Genomic DNA, 19,866 nt, shown 5'->3' on the forward strand with positions numbered 1-19,866 from the left:
TAAACACTTCCAGTGCCCCGCCCTTTCAAACACAAGATGGATTGCACTTCCTGGTCTCCTCAGGGGGTTGGATAGGAGCGTGTGACTAGTTCTAGCCAATGAGTGGTAGTGACATGGGCCTCTTCCTGGCTGGACTATTGAATTACTAATGCAAGACCCTCCAGAGCTCTCGTTCCTCCCTGGAATGGGAAATACCAGTATTTGAGACGGTAGCTTCTCCATCAGTCTGTCTTTAAATATCTATAATATTTAAATGTCAGAGTCACCCTGCCAACCCACAAGGGACAAGTAGCATGAGCAAGAAATCCACGTTTTCGGTTTAAAAACCACTAAGATTTGAAGGTTGCTTGTTACAGAGGTATGTCCTAGACCATTGTAACTGCTGAAGGCCCAGAACACTCTCCTCTCCTTGTCCTGTTGCACACACAGAGATTAGATATGGAACTGTGTTGAACTGATCCTCAACCTCCTTGAGAAAGCATCCCCACGTTACTCAGGCAACAGGAGGTTTCACAGCCGGGGCGTTTCTCTAGGGAGTGGCATTGCAAGTTGACTGTCGCCTATGTTTGCCTCTCAGAGCCTTAAGCTTTGAGAAGCCCCAGGTGTTGTAGATAAGAGCCATGACAGGTTCCAGAAGACATTCCTGGAGTCTTGCTTAGCCTCAAGGGAGCCAAGAGAGAAACTTCATCAACAATGCATGAATTAGGTGTCTATTTTCATACATTTCTGTGGTCAGAGGGCTTCAGCCCCTGCTCAGCTTTTAATGTAAGAGTGGAGAGAGTGGGAAAGGAAAAGTATGGTTGGAGAAAACTCACAGACTCAAAAGGACCCTGAAAGAATACTGGCTGAAAATCAGAAGAGATGCGGTTTACACTACAGAAAATAATTTGCAGCCCTGGTTAGGCATCGGAGAAGGGACATTGGTTGTAGCTGCCTGTGAAATGTACAAAGGGCTGCAACTAGTCCAAAAAAGCTTTGAGGAAGACATTGTTTTCAAGAACTACTTGAGTGTGAGAAGGAAAAACAGAATGGTGGGTCAGGAGAAGGGCAAAACAGCCTGAAGCTTTCCTTGGAAAAGGATCTAGAAGCCAGGTCAAGGTGACTTTATAAGACAGACAGCATTATAGAAGCTTGCCCTGAGGGACCCAGTAGGGTGTTACCTTTTCTGTGTGTGTGTGTGGAAGATTAGCCCTGACCTAACACCCACTGCCAATCCTCCTATTTTTGCTGAAGAACATTAGCCCTGAACATCTGTGCCCATCGTCCTCCATTTTATATGTGGGATGCCTGCCACAGCATGGCTTGATAAGCAGAGTGTAGGTCCATGCCTGGGATCTGAACTGGCAAACCCCAGGCCACTGAAGAGTAGCAGGCAAACTTAACCACTATGCCACCAGGCCAGCCCAGGTGTTACCTTTTCATATAAGATGAAAATATATAGTCATCTGATATAGTCATATAAGATGAAAGAGGGAAAGGAAGGCATCCAGGGTTGGCTGATAGAGAAAGATTTTAACAGTAAAGTAACTAATGCTTGGGGCCGGCCTGGTGGTGCAGTGGTTAAGTTCACACTTTCCACTTCTCAGCGATCCAGGGTTCGCCAGTTCAGATCCCGGGTGCGGACATGGCACCACTTGTCAAGCCATGCCATGATATGCATCCCATGTATAAAGCAGAGGAAGATGGGCATGGATGTTAGCTCAGGGCCAGTCTTCCTCAGCAAAAAGAGAAGGATTGGCAGTAGTTAGCTCAGGGCTAATCTTCCTCAAAATAAATAAATAAAAAATAAAGTAACTAATGCTAACAGAAATACTCCAAGCAAACGTTCCAGGCCCGGAGGAGAGGGGAAAGTGACAAAAAAATGACATCATCAGCAGCATCACTGGGATGTGGGTGGTGGTGGGACCTGAGAGGCCAAAAAAAGGACTGGATGGTGACAGTGATATGACCAAGAGCGTAACTGTCCTTCCATATCCTTTCCTGCTTCCTTCCTTAGGATGGAACCCCCCTTTTTAGCCAAGTACGCTGCTGCACAGAATAAAGATTACACTTCTCATCTTCCTCTTCAAATAGATGTGGCCATCGGGAACAAAGGAACACAAGCAAAACGTCACATGTGATTTCCCTAAAGAGAGGGGGACATGCTCTTATTTTCCTCTCTCCCTTCCTACTGGCTGGGATGCAGATATGATAGAGTGAGCTAGAGTCATTATCTTGCGCAATGAAGGGGATGAATGTGTCAAAAATGGCGGAACTACAAGAGAGAAGGAGCCTGGGTTCCTGGTGGTCATGGAGCCACTGTACCATCCCTAGATTGCTCACCCCTGAATTTTGTTTATGTGAGAGAAAGAGATATGTGTCTACTTCACTGAAGCTCCTGCTGTATTGTTTCCTGTCACTTACAGCTGAACCTTATCCTTACTGATTCAAGAAGCTATCTCTGGTAGAATTATGGATGCTTTTTATTTCCTTCTTTATAGTTTTCTATATTTCCCAAATTTTCTACAGTGAATATATATTATTTTTGTAATTGGGAAAAACTGTTTTTTAAGGTAGATGAAAGAGGCCTAAGAACAAGGGGCTGTACTGAAACACTGAAAGGCACGTGGATGCCCTTTGTCACGCAAGAGGACCTCCGACTGGAGCCCCTCTTCTTCCACGCCCTCGTGACTTATCTTGGGATGTCTCTCTCCCTCTGCTATGCAAGTTTCCTTGTCTCCTGGTTCTGTGAAGCTTCAGTGCAAAAAACAGTACAAGAAATCATTTTAGGTATCTCAAGTACAAAGGAATTTAATTCAGGGAATTGCTGCCACAAAGTCATTGGAAGGGCTGCAGACATGGAAGCAAGGAGAGCCTGTTAGACAGGAAGGTGGCACCACTGCTGAATTTGGAGTTTACAGCCCTGCAGCCTTGAACCAGAGGTCAGGAAATCACCATCAACACCCAGAGGTCAAGTGCGGCCAATTTCACAGTGGCCCCCCATTCATGGAGCTGGTCACTTGCAGTGAATATGAATTCTGTCCACAGCAAAAACTCGTTTCTGCCAGGGCCTACCACTGCTGTAGAAGTAAAAATGGCCTCCACCTGCCTTTCACCTTCCAGATCTTGTGGAGGCGTCTCAAACCCTGGCCGCAAGGGAGCCTGAGAAATGTGGTTGTTCTCCGTCCAGCCTCTGGGATGCTATGAAGAGCAAGCAAAAGCTCGAATAGGAAGACTGAGTGCCAACAGGGCACACCTGGCCCAGCCCTTGCTGTTCCCTCTAAGATGTCAGACATTCTCAATAACTATCCTACTTAGATGGCTTCCCTGCCTCTGTATTTCTCTACAGCCAACTGAAAAATCCTGTTATACATCTGTCACATGCTGACACTGTGTCAGGCACTTCAGAGTGTACAGGATGACAGCATGGCTCCCATCACCTGACGCCTCGTCCGCTCCAAAAACATGCGTTCGGTGTCTGTCAGGTACTCAGAAAACCATCAGTAGCTCCTCATTTCTACAAAACAAGGTCCAAGTACCTCCATTTAAACCTAACAGACTCTCTAGAATCTGGCCTCAACTCTCGTGTTTTCAACCTTCTCTCTCATTTTTCCACTGAATGAGCTCATATGGGCCAGAAAAACTGGACTGTGCTCTCTTCTCTATACACACGCCTCTTTTTTCTGCTGCCAACACTTTAGCGACACTGTTTTTCCTCCCTAGAATGTTCTTCTCTCCATCTCCCTGTGTCAGTGCTGCTGATCCCTTGGTGTCTGGCTCAGATGTCACCTCCTCTATGAAGCCTTTCTTGATGCCACACAGCTGGAGGTACTCCTTCATCTCAGAATCCCGGGAACTTGGTCTGTATTCCTGCCGTGGGGTTTCGAACAGTACCCCTTCTATTACAGATTTTTGTTAAACATCATTTCTTGCCTCCTAGACCATGAACCATAAAGAAGTAAGGACTATTTCTTATTTTTTATCCCCTATAGTGCCATAGTGTTTATTGAATGAATAAATGTAAACCTGGAAGACAGTTATTACTCTCAAAGACTTTATCATCTAATAGTGTGGATAATTTTTTTAAAAAAGCGCCATCTCTCTATATTTCTTAGCATATGAAATCTGAAATTCTTTGCCCAGAATTTCGTGCTCCCCAGCTAACTGACATTCCACCTCTTAATTCTTTAACTTTCTGCAACAATAAAGAAGGTTTTTTGTCCTTCCCACATCTTGTTCATCTTTCATTTCCTGTTATGCTCATAACTAAATGTGTGATTTGCATGGTGTTATTTTTCATTTCTTACTAAACCCCAAATAAGATGGGAATGCCTCCTTATGTCTATAGCAACAAAAAACAGTTAGTAAATTGTGTTTCTCTGTTTCTAATCTAAACCGACAATTAATTCAAAAGATGTAGGTTGATTATAATGATGAATATATTTCACAGGTGTATTTTAAAATTTCCCATCAGGAAACCCCATTCACCAACTCCTTTCGTTTGTTAACTCCTCCTGTTATAAAACAAGACATAGACCTTAATCCTTTTTATCAAGCAAAAGACCTTAAACTTAGAATTAGACAGAAGAGCATTACAGCTAAATTGTAGCTTTTTCTTCCCAAAGTAGAATTTACCCTTTATTAAAACAACAGTGTTTGCAAACGTTCTGGTTTCCTTTTCTTTCCCAGATGTCTGTTTTGTGTGCCCCCTGCCCCCACCAGTTCACAGGTTCTTCAAAGAAAAGCACGTCTTCCTTCCTTGGGCCTTTCTCCTCTGGCGTCCGGTCCGTTGCACCTGGTCTTCAAACAGTAAGAATCGAAGTAACGCTTATTTCAAGTAATCGTTACTGAAAATAGCCTGAAGTCCGTTGCTGCTGATTTCCTTGTGCAAAGCTATCCCTCTGGTGTTACCTAGGCAAGCACCACCCACTGTTCACTCATGGAATATTTGTTCTCAACATTTCTAAGAACATATCTAAGTCTATTGAATGAAAAATAACATGGGCTAGGGCTCCAAAATGAGTCAACTCATAGCTAGCAACAGAGCTGCACAAATCTGGGCTGTGTCTACTCTCACCGAGATGGAGAGAGTGCTGGAGGAATTTAGTGGGAGGATTATGGCTTACGGGGCCTCACCCCGACCTGTCAGTGACCGTTTGTCGGTCAGGCACACGTCTTGGTTATGCGTCTGAATTTGTATGAGGAGCACGTACCCTCCTCTCTCACTGGCTGGTTGTTGAGGCGTCTGTACCCGCCCTTCTCAGCAAGGCAGGCTTCTGCGCTCCAGGGAGGCGTGTGTTGGAGACCACAGCCTTCGCCTCCCTGTGGTCCCGTTCTTATTCAATGTCCAGTTGTAGGAAATAACATTTACGAGGAGGGGCTCGAGCACACTGCTGTCCATACATCACTCTAGGTAGACAAACGTTACCCTTGGGTTAAACCAGATCATAACAGGGCTGGGAACCTGATGTATTGTTTTGATTCCTTAAAGACTTTTTCTTAAAGCCTTTTCCAAATTTGCACCCTAGCCTCAGCCATCAGCCTGTGGAGAGAAACACAGGGTTCCATGGAACGTGATGGAATCTGCTGCTGAATTTACTGCCGGGGCTGATGTTTAGGGCTGGTCTGAGGCATCACGCAGTATCCTGCTTAGGACACCTGGGAGTGAGGTTGCTCAACATCGGGAAAGACTGTTCATATCTTGTGCAGAAGACATTAACCCAAAGCCACCCCAAGGCTCACACTTGCCCTCCTTTCTCTATAAAGTCCAAAAAAGCAGGTGCTTACTTTTCCAGCCTCTGTTGTAGCGAGGGATATTCATATGACCAAGTTCTGGCCATGAAATATGGAAGGAAGTTTACAAGAAGCTTCTTGGATAGCAATTGCTTTCCTGATAAAAAATACATTTGGGAGGAGAGCTCCCTATCCTGTTCTTATGCCTTCTCCCTGCCTTGGTCACAGATGTGATGTCTGGAGTTGTGGCAGCTTACTTGAGGCAATGAGGCTACAAGAGTGATGAAAATCAACACTAGTAGAGAAGACAGATTCAAAAAGTCTGAGTTTTTGATAACCTAACCTAGATGGCTGAACAACTGCCCATCTATGGACTTCTTGTTAAGAAAGAAAAATAACCACCAATTTACGTAAACCCTTATTAGTTGGGTTTTCTGTTACTTGCAGCCTAATATATACCCTAACCAATAACCCAATAACCTGATTAGTTTTTATCTTATGGATTGTTAGAAAACTTATTTTTAAGCCTGGGTTTGTCTTAGCTTTGGCCACCAGGAAGTTACAAAATTGTAACTTATGTCTACCATGAGGCTACAGGCTCTGTTAATTTTTGTCTCTGGACTTTGATTTTTTGCCCACCTTTTCCTTTCACCCTGATTCCTCCAAGTACTTACTTTGTTAATGTGTATTATGCAGATTTTGTAAGTCAAAATTTTTCTAGAACACAGCAAGGTATAAATAATACATAAACAAACCAAAAATTCAAGCTCTGCTGGAAGATTGAGGAAGCAGTTGTTTCAATAAAGATTTTGCAGAGGGACAACATCAGTGCCTCACTCTCAGTCTCGCTGGGTAAGGTTGCAACGGAAGTGAATCAGTAAGCAGTTTAAATAGTGTTCTATTCAAAATGGGATCTCCATTACATTCAGAACTCTGAGATCTCAGACCAGGGGACACATTAGACTCCGGAGCTCTGTAAGCAGGATTTTGTCTGTACACACAGATGTGTATTTTCCTGGGTACAGCCTGAGGCTTTCATCAAATATGCAAAGTCAATTATTCCAGAAGCAGTTAAGAACTCTGGGCTCAGTTACTGTCGCCTTTTCGTGTCCCCTCCCCCAAGTCACCACATGTTCATCAGAGTCTTTGCTCTTCTGTCGAGACCCTACACTCCTGTTGAAACGCCAACGCCTGCCTCCTTCGGGGAGCACACACTCACTAAGTGTTAGTCCACTTGCATTGATATTTAGTTATTCACACTGCACTAACTTGGTGTCTGGCATGGCATCCTGGGTGATCCTTCTGGAGGGTCTGAATCTGTTGGCTGCACCCAGTGGGCTTGAGGCATTGCAGACACACCAATCAAAGCAGTGAGTGGCGAGGGAACCGTGCCCTTCCAGGAGAAGGCTTTTCTCAGGAGAAACGGCCATTAGAGGACCACTGCCTCGTGCTGGCTCCTTTTCCTGCTTCTTCCTCTCTCTCTCATCAAATTATTCTGCCTCCGCCTCTGTCGCTCACGGTGTTTCTCTTCTGCTTTGTCACTCAGTATTTGATTATTTTACCATTTCCTTCCTTCTAATGTATTTAAATGATTTCTACAAGATGTGTATCTTTGAACTATTTTCTTGGGTATCTAACTTCTGTTCCTTTTTTCACCGCGTGACATCTATCTCTTTGCTTGCTATTGTACGTTATACTGTCACGTTCCAGTTGACACATGGCACAGATTTTCTCAAACTTACAATTTCAATTCCCAACACATAAAAAGACAATGCTCATATCCTGTGCTTCCATAACACTTTGATTCTCCCTGAAGATTTAATTTTACTGCCCATTGTAATATTTTCCTGTTCCTTTTTGCGTCCGTGAATACAGACTCAATGATTTACTTTACCCATTTTCTATTCTGTCATGCAAATTCTGTGGCAATTTAATCCCAAATGATAGATCTGAGGTGATCAACCCATTGTCTCTCTTATCACAACCTTCTCTTCTCTGGTTAAAACCAGGAGTGGGTTCAAGCAAGCCAGAGATCTCTGTCATGATGAGTGGCTCCTGCGGGGAAAAATTTCTCAGTGAAAACTTCTTTCATGTCTCTGTTGAGAGTTTTTTTAAAAGCAGCTGAGTAAGTTATAATTTTTACCAAAATTTAATTACATGCAGAGAGTAAACATCTGGAAATCATTCTGGGTAATCAGTGTGAATTTATATGTTGAATCAGAGGCTTATATTACACGCTAGAGTTTGGAGATTACAATCTTAATGATCTGTACGTTATTCATAAAAGTCTTTGTTTTAAATCTGTCTTCAAGAAATAATCGGAATTCGAGGCATTTGTGAAACAGGAAACTTGCCACTTTATTTCTGACTTTGCGCATATCTCCCTCGGGACAGTGGGGTGGTTGGAAGAGGGAGTTAAGTATTGGTTTGTTTTTGGTGTGTATGCTTTTTTCTTTAACTCGCTTATTTGTGAAATTTAAGAAGCAGTAGGGATCCTCAGGCAGGCTAGTAAGCTGGAAAACAGTAAAACTTGAAAATTACCCAGGCGTGAAATCCCCTTGAACTAAGGAATGCTTCCAACATTGTTCTCTATCAGCACGAACTATGAATGATAACCTTTCAAAATTGAAGGAAGGTTCATAATAGGAAACTTGATCATCTAAGATTAGGCAAACCTCCCTTCTGAAGAACCTAAAATAATAGCCTACGCCCCCACCCAGGATGACCTAAAGGTAACGATTGCACCTCACCCCTAAAGAAACTCGGCTTGAACCCAAGAATTAATACATACGTGACACTCCCAATTCCTTCCAAAAAAGGAAGCGGTGTTCTCTTTCTCATGAGCTGTCACAGCGCAGGGAGCTTCCACGTTCCATAATCCGAATTAATGTTCTTCGTCTTCACCACGTTCCAGTGTGGGAAACCCGGAGCTGCGACACCTCGCTGGGAGCCAGGCTCTCAGAGGCTGCAGCTGCAGAAGGTGAGTCTCCAACCCGCCCCACCGAGTCTTCCATTCTGAGAGGCGGTACGTGCCTTCCTCCGAGAGCTGGCAACGTGAGGAATTAAACAGCTGAGACAGGAAAGAAAAACTAACACAAGGACAATGCTTGTTTTGATTTCTTATGTTTTCATTTTGCACGAGAGTCATATGGATATAGGCCAGAAAACGCTAGAGGTAGGAGAATAATAGGAAATAAAATGGTAAAGAGTGGGGACAGGAAGGAAGAGATGAAGGCGGGAAAAATCACGGGAAGAGAAAAGAGTAGCACAGGAGGAGCGGCAGAGAGCAGGGCAGCATCCTGACCTGTGTGGGTCTCTTCCTCCGTAAGAAAATATTAAAAATTAGACTTTACCGTTGCATTGGAATAAAGATGAATGGACTTACTTTATGTATTAAAATATTTTCTTCAACTGGAAAGTTCATCTTTTTCTTCTGACTTGAAAAGAAATACACAAAAACATTTTTGTGTGCTCCTAAAAGTACTGTGAGCCCAAGGCCCTGTTCCCCATGGGCCTAGTGGATAAGTCGGCCCTACAGACACAGCGAGGGAGGGGCGGAGTTAAAACCAGCAACACGGAAATTCGAGAAGCACATGCAGTTGTGTATGTCCACAATCTGGATCTAAATTATATATTTTATGTATTAAATTATTCCCAATCATAGCAGCTGACCTTCATGGGATAGTCACCACGTGGTGCGCACGCTGCACGCTTTCTCTCACTCATTCTACACTATAACCCTGAAGTGAAGCAGAGGAAGATGTACCTTGAAGCTTGAGGGCCCTTCACTTGCACTGATTTCTTCCAAGGCTCTGTTGCAAGTTTTTTGGTTTTGCGTTTTTTTTCTGTATGGAAGGTTGGCCCTGAGCTAACATCTGTGCCAGTCTTCCTCTATTTTGTGTGGGATGCCACCACAGCATGGCTGGATGAGCGGTGCTAGGTCTGCGCCCAGGATCAGAACCTGCGAACCCTAGGCCACTGAAGCGGAGTGCACGAACTTAACCACTACGCCATCGGGCCAGCCCTTGTTCCCAGTTTTTAAGAAGACCTCTCAAGATTGCATATGCTTCAAACTCTATAAAACCTGAATCTGCCCATGTGGGTAGACAGACTGAATACATACCCCGGTTCACAGTTGAGCTCACTGAAACCCAGAAAGGCGAAGTGACTGCAGAATGTTCAGGGTCACAGGGCTACTTGTTGAAGGGCAGACCCAGGGAGACTGAGTTCAACTGGAAAAAGAATTTTGAGTCATAGGCTAGAATTCAGAATTGGATGCAATTGTAAGTGTAAGGTGCCCACAAATCCATTCTCAGCCTGCTTTTCCCAGGTAATCTCTTTAATATCCCTGGCTTTAGCTGTCACCGTTGGCTGGTGACCACCAAATGTATAGCTTCAGCTGCTTCAGTTAAGATGCTTTCAATGGTCATTAACAAGGCCCTCACCAAAATGATCATAAAAGATTCAGAAATGCTCACGTAAGAGGCAGTCCACAGCCAGTACAAGCTTCCAAGATAACTGATGAGCAGGTTCAACAATGTCGTCAAGGAAGCAGGCTCTCTCTCGGCGCTGTGGTCCACAGACTTGGCCTCATCCTGTGGCTGGATCTTTGTGGCTGTAGGAAAGCTGTCAGGAGCGCCAGGGCTGGAGGCTTCCCCATCCAGATCCACAGGGAGAGACGGCCTTTCCCAGAAGCCTCCTGCAAACATCTCATTGCCTCTCATTGATGAGAACTATATCACATGTCTATCCCTGAACCAATTCCTGGCAAGTAGGGTGACTTTCAGATCAGTACTTTTAGATCAATCAGGCCCACCTTTGAGATGAGGGCAATTTCCCAGATCACATTGAGAGAGGAGTGGAATCGGTGTTGGGGAGTCAACAATGTGTAAACGTCAGCTCCAGATCTCGTGCCCAGTGGGTGTGACCCCATCTTACCATCCACAGCCAAATTCAGAGCAACATGTCCAAAGCTGAACTCATAGTCTTCCTCTAGAAACTCAGTGCCTTATTTTGATCAAAAATACAAAAGTAGGGGCTGGCCCGGTGATGCAGCAGTTAAGTCTCACGTTCTGCTCTGGCAGCCAGGGGTTCGCTGGCTCGGATCCCAGGTGCGGACATGGCACACTGCTTGGCACGCCATGCTGTGGCAGGGGTCCTACATAAAATAGAGGAAGATGGGCATGGATATTAGCTCAGGGCCAGTCTTCCTCAGCAAAAAGAGGAAGATTGGCAGCAGATGTTAACTCAGGGCTAATCTTCCTCAAAAAAAAAAAAAAAAATACAAAAGCAGAACTCAGAAAGAAATCCTCAACTTCTCTTGCTCCCTAACCCCCCATACCCAGCCAGCCGTCAAGGCTACCCTGCAGTGTCCTCAGCATCACCCTACTTCACCCCTTACCCCTCCTTACTTAATTATTGCAACACCCTCCTACATGGCCACCCTAGCTCAGCCTCCTTTGATCCGTGTCCTAGACCACTGACACCAGAATTATGTTTCCAGATGGAGTACTAAAGAAAGAGAAGATCATGTCACACTTGACATAACTTCATTTAGGAGCTCCCCTAGCTTCTGAATACGGCCCATTTGTTTATTTATTTGGCAAATATTTATTGGGGGGTTCCATATGCAAGTTTACATGGATAAAAGGATGAATAAAACAGATGGGATCGCTGCTTTCATGGGAGTTTACAGCCTAGGGGGCTCTGGAGGAAGTGGTGAGGGGGCACCTGGAGGGAAGTCCTGATCCAGAGAGCATAGCCATCGGCCAGTTTTTATGGGAAATCAGTACCTCGAGGTTGGGTGGGAAGGAACTGCTAAAAGAGCAAACAGCAGTGCTCCCAGTGTGCCCAGAATGCCTTGTGCCTCACTAAATTGCTCACTCTACTGTCTTCATAACTATTTATGTCCCAGTCTCTCCCTTTAGACTATTGTCTTGTTCAACTCTGTAGCCCCAATGCCTAAAATTTCTGTGCATCTCAGTTTTCCATTTCATCTATCTGTTTATTTATACCCTGCCTTGGTTCCCCTTCCTCCCCCTAAAAAAATACTTGAGATTGTCTGACCCATAGTAGGAAGGCAAAGAATACGTCTTGAACACATTTACAAGTTAAAAAACTGAGATGCAGAAAGGTTAAGACTGTTGAGCAAGGTCAACCAGCCACGCTTCCTCTGGAAGCTGGAAGAGTTATCACGAGCCATCCCCCATCGCAGGAAGAGTCTGAGGACAGGCTGGATGCTGTGTGTCATAGAGCACCCTTAGGTCCTTGTGGCCTTGTCCAAGCTGTGACTCTGCAAAGGACAGTACACGTCAGTGATTTATAGTACCTTACAGAACTTCTTAAATACATTTACAGTGATTTTATCTAAGTTCAAGATTCTAAATATTTCTGGGAATTTTGGCTTGATACCCATAAATATTTATCTAATGCAAATAGATGAACGCATACTCTAATGATAATCCAAAATTAGTTTATTTATATAATGTAAATTTGCCTTTTAGAATATGAATGTGGCATAATAAAAACAATGCATTTTGAATTTTGTCCAGAAAAGTAGTTTCAAGCAACTGAGTCGTGCTGAACAAATAATGCAACTTCTGAAGATGCCACAGAGCCAGCCATCGTCGTCAGTGAAACCAGAATCAACCTTGAGGAACACTGTAATACACGGATGCTTCTAACAAGTATGCTAAAATCATGTGAAGTATCTCGCATCAGCATCAACAAATATTTGTTAGGCTTATCATGTGGATGGAATAATGAGGATATGTAAGCATTAAACATCCGAAAGCTGAACCTTGTCTCAAGATGCTCTTTGGGTCCTTAAACGCGATTTTTATTTCATTGGGGTCCATAACTTTCCACTGGACATTCTACTTCCAAATTATAATAAAAGTAATTGTGAAAAATTATTGTTCTTATTTTGACTGTGCAACCAAAATTTCTGGTATACATCTTGTGTAGAACAGGGTAAAATCATACTTTAAAAAACCCAAAACTTTGGAGACATTTTGATAGACTTTACCTCTCCTGAAAACCTTTTGGTCTGTTCCGTGACATCTATCTGAACAGTATTGCATACATTCAACTTGACTTAAACAGTTTCTCGCAGACTCTGGTGAGTATTTTCCTACCTCTCTAGAAATGCCAGGGAGCTATCTAACCTGCTCTGAGCTCATGAGATACGTTAATATTTTTCTAAAACCACCTAGTCAAATGCCTCCTGTCTTCTTTCTCCGCTTTGTGGAAATGAGCTTCAGAGACCTGCAATTCAACTCTCAATTATAAATAAATCTTCCTTGTCTTGAAATTTTGTCAAGGCAGGATTCCATGCGTAAATTTGTTTTCAAATTGTGCCTAGTAGTTTGCCTTGTGTTTGTGGAAAGACACAGCTTGTTAACAGCAGCCCAAATACTAAACTTAGAAAGATAGTCCAAGAGGAAGGACCAAGGTAAACAGAAACTTCCAAAAGTTGTAAATAACAAAGGACACACAGTGGACGGGTGTTGCATTGAGTTGCCACATCCCAGGCTCATAGTAAATGAGTGCAGCACGGCTCAAGATCCGTGCAGTTTCTCCTATTGCTTAATGCAACGTGGATGCACTCAGATCCTTGCCTTCACTAAGAAAAGTAAACAGTGTCATGACATCATTAACAGCCAATCAAAGCACAGCCACGATGGCAAAGGAAGTGTAGGGAGAACCCTTTTGCCACCAAGAGTCAGGGTGAGCATGCAATCTGTTTGACAAGCTGTCCCCACACGCGCCTGGGCTTCTGAGCTGCATTTATAAAGTAGCATTTGTTGGTGGCTCCAAACCTGCCGAAGGAGACCAGCGGTACATCACATTCTACGGGGGGAGCAATTAGTGACAGACCCAAGGTGACCAGGGCTCACCCTTGCTCGCTGTACCATCGCATGGCTCTGTAATAAATATTAGTCATCTCGTGTACACACAGGATGTGGTGAGCCTTCCTGAGAGGGCAGAACCCGCTCCCAGAGGCCAGAGTCCACTCCCCATTCCAGGCAGCTCCCTCAACAGATCTGCTGTCTTTACGCTGGAGAAGCACAGCTTTCCCAGGAGGAAAAGCCATCGTGGGCAGCCCCGCTGGGGCTCATTGATCACACTCACTTTCAACTTCTCCCTTCTCCTTCTGAGTCCCAAACAGTTCACGGTCTCCTGGTTTTGATTAAACCAGATTGTACTTTAAAGTTTTGCTACTCTCCCTTATCTAGCCTCCCCCAAGTTAATATAAAATGTTTCGAATGATCTCACCTTGTGGCTTCATTGACTAGAGATACGGCAAAATCAGAAGGCACCGCTATCAGACTCGGAGGCACAGGCCCATTTTATCAGACGCTATCTCTTCTGTTCTCTGTAAGAACACAGCCTTCTCTCAACACAGTGTTGTAGATCCTTTACCAGGCCTCAGCAGAAGTTGAAAAAAAAAACCCAGCACTATGATATGCAATACACATCATCATCAACTTAACACAAAAGATTGTATTATTTCTCTGGCTGTTTTGTACTTAAAAATATAAACATACTCTGGTTTTGACTTTTTTCCTACAATAGAATAGCCTGTTTTCTTAGAAATTCTCAATACTGCAGGAAACACCGTGCTCTATCTCTTCCTTTTCACAAAAGTAACAAGGAGAGAGCAGGAACTGATACCAAGAAATGGCATTGGATACCTACCTTGGATTTATTAGAAAAAAATAACACAACACTAGACACAGAGCAAAACCAGAGCATCTTTACTAACTGGCCATACACCCATTTTATAGATGGGGCCTCGTAGAGGACCCAGCCCGAGCCAAGTCAGAGCCCCTCACTGTGAATGTTGCCTTTCCAAGAAGGATTACAGAGATGAAAGAAAAGCCGGGAGCGGGTCTGGGTAGCCTGGCGTCTGGAGCAAGACTTTCTGTTAGTCCCCAACCCACCTCTCTCTCTGCAACCCAGGACTTCATGTTTGTCTGATCCTCCTGTTTGGAGCAAAATACTTATAATTAGAACTCACTGGGCATTTGGATTCTCTTGACACATTTTAAATTTCTCCACCTCGAATAAAAAGCTCTCTCAGCCACACTGGCATTTAACAAAATCTACAGCTGCTTTCCACGTAAGGAGCTTTCAAGTCACCACTCAGTCCTAGCAACAAGTGAAAAGCTGAGCAGACTGAAGAGTCCACGACTCTTCTTGGATCCATAAGAGAGATGAGGACACAGGCAAACCCCTGCCCCCAAGATCAGAGGGACAGGCAGCTGAACACAGGGAGTCACAGCTCACTGGAGCGACAGGAGCAGGAGCAGAAACTACCTATGGGAACTAGTGCGTGAGCAGGGCAACCGGAACTACAATCGATGAATTGCTGGGGGCTCCGAGGGACAAGCCTGAGAGTTAAAAATTCAGGGTGGGGGCCGGCCAGGTGGCGCAGTGGTTAAGTGCGCATGTTCTGCTTTGGCAGCCCGCGGTTCGCCGGGTGGGATCCCAGGTGCGGACATGCCACCACTTGGCATCCATACTGTGGTAGACGTCCCACGTAGACAGTAGAGGAAAATGGGCACGGATGTTAGCTCAGGGCTGATCTATCCCAGCACCCCCGAAAAAAACCTCAGGGGGACCCTTCATAGGGGGGGTCCCTACAACATCGTGAGATTTACTTCCAGGAGTTTGATCAGTTTCTCACAGTAAATATCAGAGAAAAAATCCTCTTGTGCTTCCTGAAAAAAGAACCATTTTAAAATATGCCAGAACACTCTCTTCTTCTTAATAAGGCCTGCCCTCGGGGGAAACTGGTTAACCAGAGCTTAACCTGCTGGGGTGTTATCACAGCCTAACTGACCTGGGGAAGGAAAATACCCAACTCCAGCCACTCTATCCTACCCCACCCTCCTGTCCCACAGCCGGGAGAAAAATCCTGAGGAACACTTGTGAAGTTCCCAGTCCAGAGGGACAGACTCACTCAAACACTATCCCAGGACTACAGACTTGGATTAGTGGTAAATGGGTACTGCAAACTCTAGGGCGAGCATTAAAACCGGGGAAAAAGAGAGCCAGCCCCATGGCCTAGTGGTTAAGTTTTGTGTGCTCTGCTTCAGTGGCCTGAGTTCTGTTCTCAGGCACAGACTTACACTACTCTTCAGCAGCCAAGCTGTGGCATCAACCCACATACAAAACAGAGGAAAACTGGCAACAGATATTAGCTCAGGGTGAATCTTCCTCAGCAAAAAAAAAAAGGTGGCGGGGGGTGGGGAAAGACATGCTAAAAAAGGAAAGAAAATGGAATTATACAAAATGCTCAATTAAAACTACACATGCAAAAAGAGTGGAGGACAAAAATAGGAACAATGAACAAGGGCTACAAACAGAAAAGAGTAACAGATATGATAGCTATTAATCCAACCTTATCAATAATCACTTTGAACGTCAGTGGTCTATTGGTAAATTTAATTGGTAAATGCACCAATTAAAAGACAGAGATTGTGACAGTGGATCAAGAAGTAAAACCTAACTATATATTGTCTACAAGAAATCCACTTTAAATACAAAGACACATACAGATTAAAAGTAAAGAGATGGAGAAATACACACAATGCTAACATTAATCAAAAGAAAGCAGGAGGAGCCATATTAATTTCAGACAGAGAGACACCAAAGCAAGGATGGTTATCAGGGGTTAAGGAGGGATTATTAGTTTACCATTTACCTCATGGTGAAGGGGTCGATTCTCCAAGAAGACATAACAGTCCTTAATGTGTATGCACCTAACAAGAGAGCATCAAACTAAGTGAGGCAAAAACCGACAGAAATGCAAGGAGAAACAGATGAACCCGCTATCACCGTCGGAGACGTCACACCCTCTATCAGAAATGGACAGATCCAGCAGGCAGAAAATCAGAAGGACAGAGTTGAACTCAACAGCACCATCAGTCACCTGGGTATGATTGACAGCTACAGACGGCTTCCTCCAACAACAGAATACACGCTCTTCTCAAGTGCACGTGGAACGTTCACCGAGGGAGACCACATTCTGGGCCATAAAACACAGCCAAACAAGTTGAAAAGAATAGAAATCACGCAGTGTCTGTTTTCAGACCACAATGGAATTGCACTAGAAATCAATAACAGAAAGATAACTGGAAAAATCCCCCAATACAGGGAAATTCAATAGCATATGAGTTAAAGAAGAAATCTCAAGAGAAATTAAAAACAAGGTTTACACCTAAATCCAGGCTTGTTCTTGACCAGAAGTCACTCCAAGGATTCTTGGGTCACTGAGGCATGTCTATGGAAAATTCTCTCTCACAGGTGCTGTGGTCTTCGAGCTGGCCATCAGGGTTTCCTTACGTTTGCCTGCCTAACTTTCTCAAATCTCCGGGAAACTCTTCCTGCTTCACTGATCCCTCTGTGTTCTCTAGAAGATGGATGTCATGTTTTCAGACCGCCAACCATATTTACTGTCACAGTCAGGACCAACACCAGGATGCTAAGACTCCAAGGCCTAACCATCAACCCTCATCTTCTCCACCTTTATGATAGCTGCTCTGAGGCCCTTGTCAGTTTTCCCATTTGACTTCAGTCTGACCATAAGGGTCCAAAATTCAATGGGGGGAGGGTGGAGGCACCTTCTCTCAAGCCAAAACCCTTATGGTCCTCAGTGAGGAGGATTCCAGGGCAACTCATCCTAGAGAGCCTCCAATCTTTTCCTTTCTTACTTTTCTTTCTTTCTTTCTTTCTTTTTTTTTTTTTTGGTGAGGAAGATTGGCCCTGAGCTAACATCTGTGCCAATCTTCCTCCACTTTTTGCACGTGGGATGCCGCCACAGAATGGCTTGATGAGCGGTGTGTAGGTCTGCACCAGGGATCCAGGCCTGCGAACCCCAGGCCACCAAAGTGAACTGTGCAAACTTAACCACTAACACCAGTGGGCTCTGTTCTTACTTCTAATCCAAGAAGAGACTTTATCTGAGCATCACAGAAATAACACCAACAGCCCTTCTCTGCTTCGGTCAGTTCAAATCAGTTATTTAGTGATTTTTGCATTTCCTAATATTTTAATGGACTTTTGAAAGCGTGTCCTAAACTTTCTTTTGACATTGTTAAAAAGAGTTGTTTTGAAACCTCTCCAGAAAAGATTCCAAGTTGGGGGCAGGAGAAAAGAGCTAAAGGCATAATATGTTTTGTATTTAGAGTTTCTTCAGATCAGATAAGATTATTTTATTAAAAATTTCTCTCTCTTATGCTTATTTTTTAAACTACATTTTCTTGCTGAGATATGACCCATGAAATTATTGAGTCTCAAACTTTTTTTTATTTAAAGTTTGGCACCTGAGCTAACATCTGTTGCCAATCTTTTTTTCTTCTTCTTCTTCTCCCCGGAGGCCCCCAGTACATAGTTGTATATTCCAGTTGTGAGTGCCCTGGTTGTGCTATGTGGGACACCACCTTAGCACGGCCTGATGAGTGGTACCCTGGCTGCGCCCAGGATCAGAACGAGCAAATCCCCGGGCCGCCAAAGCAGAGTGCGCAAACTTAACCACTTCGCCCCGGGGTCAGCCCCTCGAACTTCTTTTTTAAAGGGGGATGAAAATGCACTTCCTCGGGAGAGAAGACATTTGTGAAGTGGGGCTGTTTGTGGAAATTCCTAAGTCTCTCAGAAGATCACCCACAGAGTAAGTGGTCCACACTCTGGGGAGCCCCATGGCCAGCCTTTGGAAAAATGAGTAACCGGCAAAGTCAGACTTTCCTGTAACTTCCTGTGTACCCACACCGGCCCAGGCACACAGCAAGCACCTCAAACCCTCGTCTGGCCAATGTCCAGAAACCCCCCTGGCTGGTGTCCTGTGCCCTAGGCTTTTCTTCCTTCTCTCTCCTCGGTGAAAACGTCCTCTCAGGAGGCTATCCTATTGTAAATACAGAAAACAGCGTCAAATTACAGAATATTGAATGTCATTGGAGGTTACAGCTTAAAAAATCCTGAAAGTCATCTAGTGGGGTTATTTTGAGAACCGTTAATCCTTAATATTTTAGCTGCAAAACTCCTTCTTCGAAAGAAAAGTTGAGAAAAAACCAGTCCCATATATAAATAAGATAATCAAGAGCTGCTCTGGTTGGAGCCCTTTCTCCCCCAGAGGCTTAGAGGACTGGCAACCTCACCCAATCCCCTCAACTCACAGATCTGAGCCCAAAACTGAACCAACTTGTCCAACATTGCCCAATGAAATGATGACAAAGTTCCAATGCTCCTCAAGGGCATGTCTTTACTATCACTGAGCCTGTCACAGGCCCTCAGAGGCCTGGCAGTAAATGTTAATTACATGAATTCAACAATTTATGCTATGGTGTTACTGACTGATACTATCTTTATACATTACCCGTCTTAAGGGTGTTTACTCTCATTTAAACAGGATTCAGTTCCTTAGATTAAAGAAAGGACTATCAAAGAGTGCATATGTAGATGTTATCAATAGGCTTGTTGGTACAGGAGAAAATTCAGGTCGTATAACAGACCTACAGAGAGGGTCATTTGAAAATCGTATACAATTTTATAATACGATTTTGTTGTGTTGGGTTGGAGGCAGGAGGGAGAATCAAAAGCAATACCTGTTATTTTCATAAAAACACCTAAAATAAGAAAATCAAAACCAAATCGTATTGACTGGGCTGGTGTGCTGAAGCTGGAACGAGAAGGTTGTTCAGAGCTGGTCCTACGATTAATCCAGGGTGGGTCAGGTTTGTCAGCTACTCGGGAAGCCATCACCCATGGAGGGCAATAGATGCTGCCTGATGGCATAACGTGAGCAGAACGTTTTCTGTTTTAAGATGAGTGTAAGTTTTAATTTAATTTAAAGTTTGCCTTGGTATTATACTGATATACTATTACAAAAATAGGGCTCTTAGGCCCTCAAAATGTATTTCTGTTTCTTATCTATTCCTTCCAGTCCATTAATTGAGAAACTTACGAGAAGTAAGTGGGGATTATCAAAGCAAATTTGTTTATATTTTGTAATGGGCACCATCAAACGGTGGCAGGTATTTTACTGTGAGCAAATGCATTAATGGAAAATAAACAAACATTCAATTTATTAGAGAACTAGGAAAATTGAGTCCCTGGAAAAAACCATTACACCACCCACCATCAGTGCCATCA

General features: G+C 43.9%; 3 long non-coding RNA genes across 4 annotated transcripts; 1 reads left to right on the forward strand and 2 right to left on the reverse strand.

Annotated features, from left to right (window-relative positions):
- Window positions 1-8,045: 8,045 nt before the first annotated feature.
- Window positions 8,046-10,870, reverse strand: LOC138918279 (uncharacterized). Of its 2 annotated transcripts, XR_011427405.1 has the most exons (5): window positions 10,191-10,870; window positions 9,836-9,944; window positions 9,098-9,149; window positions 8,504-8,758; window positions 8,046-8,225 (listed from the first exon to the last, which is right to left on the reverse strand). It is a non-coding gene; the product is annotated as an uncharacterized lncRNA (long non-coding RNA). The 2 variants fall into 2 exon arrangements; XR_011427404.1 differs by lacking the exons at window positions 8,046-8,225; window positions 8,504-8,758 and having other exon boundaries at window positions 9,014-9,149; window positions 10,191-10,330.
- Window positions 8,555-12,623, forward strand: LOC138918281 (uncharacterized). The gene is made up of 2 exons (XR_011427407.1): window positions 8,555-8,692; window positions 12,264-12,623. It is a non-coding gene; the product is annotated as an uncharacterized lncRNA (long non-coding RNA).
- LOC138918280 (uncharacterized) lies at window positions 11,869-14,873 on the reverse strand. The gene is made up of 3 exons (XR_011427406.1): window positions 14,735-14,873; window positions 13,990-14,089; window positions 11,869-12,004 (listed from the first exon to the last, which is right to left on the reverse strand). It is a non-coding gene; the product is annotated as an uncharacterized lncRNA (long non-coding RNA).
- Between the last annotated feature and the right edge of the window lie 4,993 nt (window positions 14,874-19,866).

This window comes from Equus caballus, chromosome 16 (assembly GCF_041296265.1).
Source record: "Equus caballus isolate H_3958 breed thoroughbred chromosome 16, TB-T2T, whole genome shotgun sequence".
Classification (NCBI taxonomy): domain Eukaryota; kingdom Metazoa; phylum Chordata; class Mammalia; order Perissodactyla; family Equidae; genus Equus; species Equus caballus.